The following is a 6424-nucleotide window of genomic DNA, read 5'->3' as shown; positions in this document are numbered from 1 at the left end:
CTAACTTGGTGGAGAGGAAAACCTACTATAAATAAGTACTTAAAAATTTTAAGGAGCTTAACCCCAGTTAGTCATAATCAGTTGTACCAGGAAGAGGATTAATTATTATTATTAATTTATTTGAGAGAGTACGAGCAGTGGGGGAAGAGGCAGAGGGAGAAGCAGACACCCCTGCTAAACAGGGAGCCCAACACGGGGCTTGATCCCAGGACCCCGGGATCATGACCTGAGCCGAAGGCAGATGCTTAACCAACTGAGCCACCCAGGCACCCCAGGAAAAGGATTCTTGTAAGAAGTTTTAAAACAATTCGAGGAAAAAAATAAATAAAACAACTCAAGGAAATGACCAGTTCATAAAAATACATAAAATCATGCAATCTGCAATTTGAGTGTAAGATTTTTTTGCAGTTGGCTCCTGTTCTCTGCACGTCTTCACTTTTCCAGCAGTAATAAGTTTAAGTTTTCATCTTACCATTTAAGACTTTCTCTGTACATCATCAGTTGTGTAAGGCCTGTATCTCCCTATCTCTTTTGGGTCTCTTGTGACAGGAACAGACTGAATGAAAAAAAAAGAGAAACTTGTTTTTATTTTTTATTTTATTTTTTTTAAAGATTTTATTTATTTATTCGACAGAGATAGAGACAGCCAGTGAGAGAGGGAACACAAGCAGGGAGAGTGGGAGAGGAAGAAGCAGGCTCATAGTGGAGGAGCCTGATGTGGGGCTCGATCCCATAACGCTGGGATCACGCCCTGAGCCGAAGGCAGACGCTTAACTGCTGTGCCACCCAGGCGCCCCGAGAAACTTGTTTTTAATTCTATTAAAGATCATGAGGAAGGGGTATGGAAAAGGAGGGAACATATTTTAGTATGCATTTTGGACATTGAACTAAGCCATTAAGGCACAGAGCATTCTGGATACCACCCCACACTTCCTAGCTGTTTCAGTAGCTTTCAAATTTGCTTGGTTGAACAGTTTACTTCAGTGTATATTTACTGGAGAGAGACGTTTCCCACAATTTTTTTCCCCCTGGACCTTACCTTCCAGGAGATTGGATACTTAAGTTCCATGTTACCATCAGAAATCCAGCGCCTGTAACACTGGTTTGTTGGGACACCTGGGTGGCTCAGTTGGTTAAGCATCTGCTTTTGGCTCAGGTCATGATCCCAGAGTCCTGGGATCAAGTCCCACATTGGGCTCCTTGCTTAGCAGGGAGTCAGCTTGTCCCTCTCTCTCCGCCTGCCACTCCCCCTCCTTTTGTGTTCTCTCTCACTCTCTGTCTCCCTGACAAATAAATAAAATCTTTAAAAAACAAAAACAAAACAAAACACTGTGCTTTGTCATTACCAGATCCTAGGGTGGGCTGCTGGATCTTCTGGCTCTTTATATCAGGATGTTTTCAGTTATAAGAAATAGAAAACCCAGCTCAAACTAGCTGAGACAAAAGGAGAATTTATTGGTGTGCATAATTAAAAAGAATACGGGTAGGACAGGACATAGGCCCAGTTGAAAATGGCTCCGGATCAATTTTGTGATTTCTCACCCCTGCCCTTCTTGTTGACTTGGTTCTCACATTCGTTCTTTTCCAATCCACTCTTAGGAAATTTATTTAAAGAACTGATGCTCTGTTAACTCTTCTAGCACCCCCACTTCTATATACTTCTAAAGCATTTGTTCTCTGAGCCGCTTGTCCCTGTTAGTCAATCTAGAGGCTTGGCATTTTCCTAAATATACCATATCTAAATGCAAATATTTATAGGGTTACTCTGAGTTACGATTTGCCATTTATCGTGCATCTGTGTTCTGGAGGATCTTTTTCTTTTGCCCCGTGTAAAACTAGATTTTTTTTCCCAAAAAATAATGCCTGAAAATTTTTAGATATGCAGAATAAGGGAGAAAAGGCACTACTGTAACACTGCTGACATACGTAAACAATACTGAACACTTTGGGGTATCTGTGCTATAGTTAACAGATCTTTTTGGTCTTACAAAACTAGGATAACATGCATACTATGTTGTAACTTGATTTTCTCCCCTCACGAATATGTTGGAAACATTTTTCTGTCAGTATTGCTCTATAACATTTTAATTGTGTGGTATTCCGGTTACGCAGACATACCACATTTTAACCAATTTCCTACTAATGAATGTTCAGTTTGTATCTTCCAAGCAGTTCCATGAAAAATTAGAACAGTGACATCCATCTTTATGCTCTTGTGAAGAAATTTCTAGAACCAGTGCTGTATCCAAGAATAATCACTTTTGGATTTGGTGTACCCTGGGCAGTTATCTTCGAAAAGTACCCAAGACTGCTCATTTCCCTAACCCTCATGAGTAAAGGCTATACAATCTTGATGGGATAAAAATAGCCTCCTGGTATTTGTCTTGCTTATCAGAAGAAAAGGAATCGTCTGTGGATAAAGATACCAGACAGAGCCTCCACATATTTTTATAAACAATGTCTGGCATTAAAACCTAGATTAATTCTTTTCAGGAAAAATAAAGATTAAATGACCCAAAACAAAGAAAAAGGTGATTGAAACGACCTGCAGTGATCCAGAAGCTGGAGTTACCAAACATGGATTTTAAAATAACTTCTATTATGTTCATGAAAATACGGAGAATTTCATGAGAGAACTGCAATCTATTAAAAAAAAAAACATCGAACAGTCCTGGATTTGATAAATACAGCAACTCATTAAGAATTTAGTAGATGGCTGTCTCTATCTCTGTCGAATAAATAAATAAAATCTTTAAAAAAAAAAAGAATTTAGTAGATGGACTTAAAAGCAAATTAGATGTGGCTGATGCTGTTTGATCTCTAGCCTGAAAGCTCCGTGGACAGAGGAACTCCAGGGCAGACATCACGTTTTATTGTGTGATGTCTGTGCAGTGAACGTTTATAGAAACAATGAGGCTTCAGAGGATAGGATCCTTGCTGGAGAGAATGAGTTTTTGGAGCCCTTTGGGCAACAGATCTCAGGCAGACATGAACAAGCCTTGCTTTTGAAAGTCAAACCAGACAACTCTGCCAATAAAAATCCTTCCAGAGATTTCTTTCCAAATCAGTAATTCTGGAACTTTCTGTCCTTGGTAATTAGGGCCTAGGTAGTGCGGCTGCACTTGGGAGACTTGGAAAAGAAAGAAAAAACATGGAGGATTTGTTTCAGAAGCACAAGAGAGGTGAGAATGACAAGGGTCTCAGGTGGGGGCAGTCTTTGCAGGTAAGAAGAAAGGTGAAGATGTCTTCAAGGAAAAGGGTGTATGAGATATTTCAGGCAGGAAGGAGCCAGTTGTCACAGCTGGTTAAATGGTGCACTTCCCACCAGGTTATGCCGGGACCGCGTAGTCAGGAGGGCCGGGCAGACCTGGTTTTATGGATTCTTTTCCGTCATTTGCCTTCTCCTGTTCCAGAAGAAGACAGTTCAGCGAATTCCAGGGAAGTGAGAGGTCTTTTCTTCATTCCATACCTTGTCCAGTCTCAGAGATGGGTATTTCTGTCCAATGAAGGAAGCTTAACATCCCCGGGGAGTTGGGGGAGGGGTACTGCAGGGACACCATCCTTACGTATTGGAGCCTCAGTGAGGTAAGTGATGGTAATCCTCGTTGTAGCGTAAGAAAATAGGCTTGGGGAGGTTAAAACCATTGCCCTAGTTCACACAAGTAGCAGGATTTCCACAGGTTGTCAAAATTCAAGATTTAAATTCTTAATTATGAAAAATTTCAAAAAGAAAATATAGTGGTTCCCCCCATACTCATCTCTCAAATTCAAATTACCAGAATTTTACCACATTTGCTTAATCTATCCCCTTTTACTTTTTATTTTATTTATTTATTTATTTGTTTTTAAAGATTTTATTTATTTATTTGATAGAGATAGAGACAGGCATCGAGAGAGGGAACACAAGCAGGGGGAGTGGGAGAGGAAGAAGCAGGCTCATAGTGGAGGAGCCTGATGTGGGGCTCGATCCCATAACGCTGGGATCATGCCCTGAGCCGAAGGCAGATGCTTAACCGCTGTGCCACCCAGGCGCCCCTACTTTTTATTTTAAATGCTGAGACAACTGAAAGCAAATCCCTGATATGTTATTTCACACCCATCTATTTCAATAGCCATCTCTTTAATATTGGCTATTTTGTACAAAACCAGAAAGCCCTTATCAAACCAAACAAAATAATCAAATTTTTGTGATTGCTTCAAATGTTTCATTTTCGTCTGTACTTTTTTCTTCTTTTTTCTTTTCTTTTTTTATTTTACCCTCCTCCATACTGTTGTTGTTGTTTTCTAATTTTGGTATTGGGATTATATTGACCACTTCTGTTTTCTGCCAGAGATTGTGAAGAATTAGTTCTGATTATTTACATATTTGGTAGAATTCTCTAGTGAAACCATCTGGGCTTGGTTGTTGTGCCTAAAAATACAAATGTGAGCTCAGCGGCTGAGGTTTAGGTGCTGGTGTGACCACGTAGCAGTTGTGTGACCCTATACAGGCAAATGAACCTCTCTGCCCCTATTTCTTCATCATTAAATGAGGCTAATATTTGGAATGTTATGAATGAAAGAATACATGTCAAGCAGTGGAAAGTACCCAGCTCACAATAACAACTCACAGATCTTTGTCTCACTAGTCTAATAGACGGTGCATGGCAAGCATCATTCTTAATAGTTACACCCCAAAAGCAGTCCCCTGGGATCAAGAATAACACAAGAATGTCTACTATCACATATTATCTATAATTATGGATTTTAGCCAGTGCAGGGAAACAATAAACAAGGAGTAGAAAGAAAATGAATTATTTGCAGATATTATCATGTATGTAGAAAAGCCAAAAGAATCTGCAAGTAATATATTAGAGGGGCACCTGGGTGGCTCAGCCAGTTAACCAATGGACTCTTGATTTCAGCTCAGGTCATGATCTCAGGGTCATGGGATCGAGCCCCACCTGGGACTCCATGCTGAGCATGGAACCTGCTTAAATTTCTCCCTCTCCCTCTCCCTTTGACCCTCCCCGCCCCCACACACATGCTCTGTCTGAAAACTAAAAATAAATTTTAAATTTAAACATATTTTAGAATTAGTAAATTTAAGCCACAACATACAATAAGAATTAAAAATTCAATGGTATTCCTATATACTAGCAACAATTGTAATATTAGAAGTGAAAGAATTTATAAAGAAATTTAAAGTGGGGCATTTGGATGGCTCAGTCAGTTAAGTGTCTGCCTTCAGCTCAGGTCATAATCCCAGGATCCTGGGATCGAGCCCTGCATTGGGCTCCCTGCTTGGTGAGGAGTCTCCTTCTCCCTCTCCCTCAGCCCCTCCCCCCACTTGTGCTCACTCGCTCTCTGTCTCTTTCTGTCTCTCAAATAAATAAAATCTTTAAAAAATTGAAAGTATCAAGTAGGCAGAACTAAATCTAATGAGAGAAATGTGAGATCAATGCAGAAAACAACAAAACATTACTGAGAGAAATTGCAGACCCGAATAAATGACGGACAAAAAGATAATCTCTGCAAGTTGATCTATAGACACAATACAATCTCAATAAATAACCAAGCAGAGCGTGTGTGTGTGTGTATGTATGTGTGTGTGTTTGTGTGTGTAAAATAAACTGATTCTAAAATGTACATAGATATTTAAAGGGCCAAAAGCAGTGAAGACAGTCTAGAACAACTGGAGGGGTTATGCTTTCTAATACCAAAACTTTGATAAAAAATACAGTTATATATGGGGTGCCTGGGTGGCTCAGCTGGTTAAGCAGCAGACTCTTTTTTTTTAATAATATTTTTTTATTATGTTAGTCACCATACAGTACATCCCTAGTTTTTGATGTAAAGTTCGATGATTCATTACTTGGGTATGACACTCAGTGCTCCATGCAATACGTGCCCTCCTTACTGCCCATCACCAGCCTATCCCAGTCCCCCACCCCCCTCCCCTCTGAAGCCCTCAGTTTGTTTCCCAGAGTCCGTAGTCTTTTGTGGTTCATCCCCCCTTCTGTTTACCCCCCTTCATTCTTCCCTTTCTTCTCCTACCAATCTTCCTACTTCTTATGTTCCATAAATGAGTGAAACCATATGATAATTGTCTTTCTCTGCTTGACTTATTTCGCTTAGCATTATCTCCTCCAGTCCCGTCCATGTTGCTGCAAATGTTGGGTAATCGTTCTTTTTGATAGCTGAGTAATATTCCATTGTATATATGGACCACATCTTCTTTATCCAGTCATCTGTTGAAGGGCATCTCGGCTCCTTCCATGATTTAGCTATTGTGGACAATGAAGCAGCAGACTCTTGATTCCAGCTCAGGTCATGGTCTCAGGGTCTTGAGATCAAGCCCTGCATTGGGCTCTGCCCTCCACTCTGAGGCTGCTTGAGATTCTGTCTCCCTTGGCCCCTGATCTTACACCATAGTATATAAAAA

Source organism: Ailuropoda melanoleuca, chromosome 12 (assembly GCF_002007445.2).
Source record: "Ailuropoda melanoleuca isolate Jingjing chromosome 12, ASM200744v2, whole genome shotgun sequence".
In the NCBI taxonomy this organism is placed as follows: domain Eukaryota; kingdom Metazoa; phylum Chordata; class Mammalia; order Carnivora; family Ursidae; genus Ailuropoda; species Ailuropoda melanoleuca.
Note: the sequence above shows the minus strand (reverse complement) of the source record.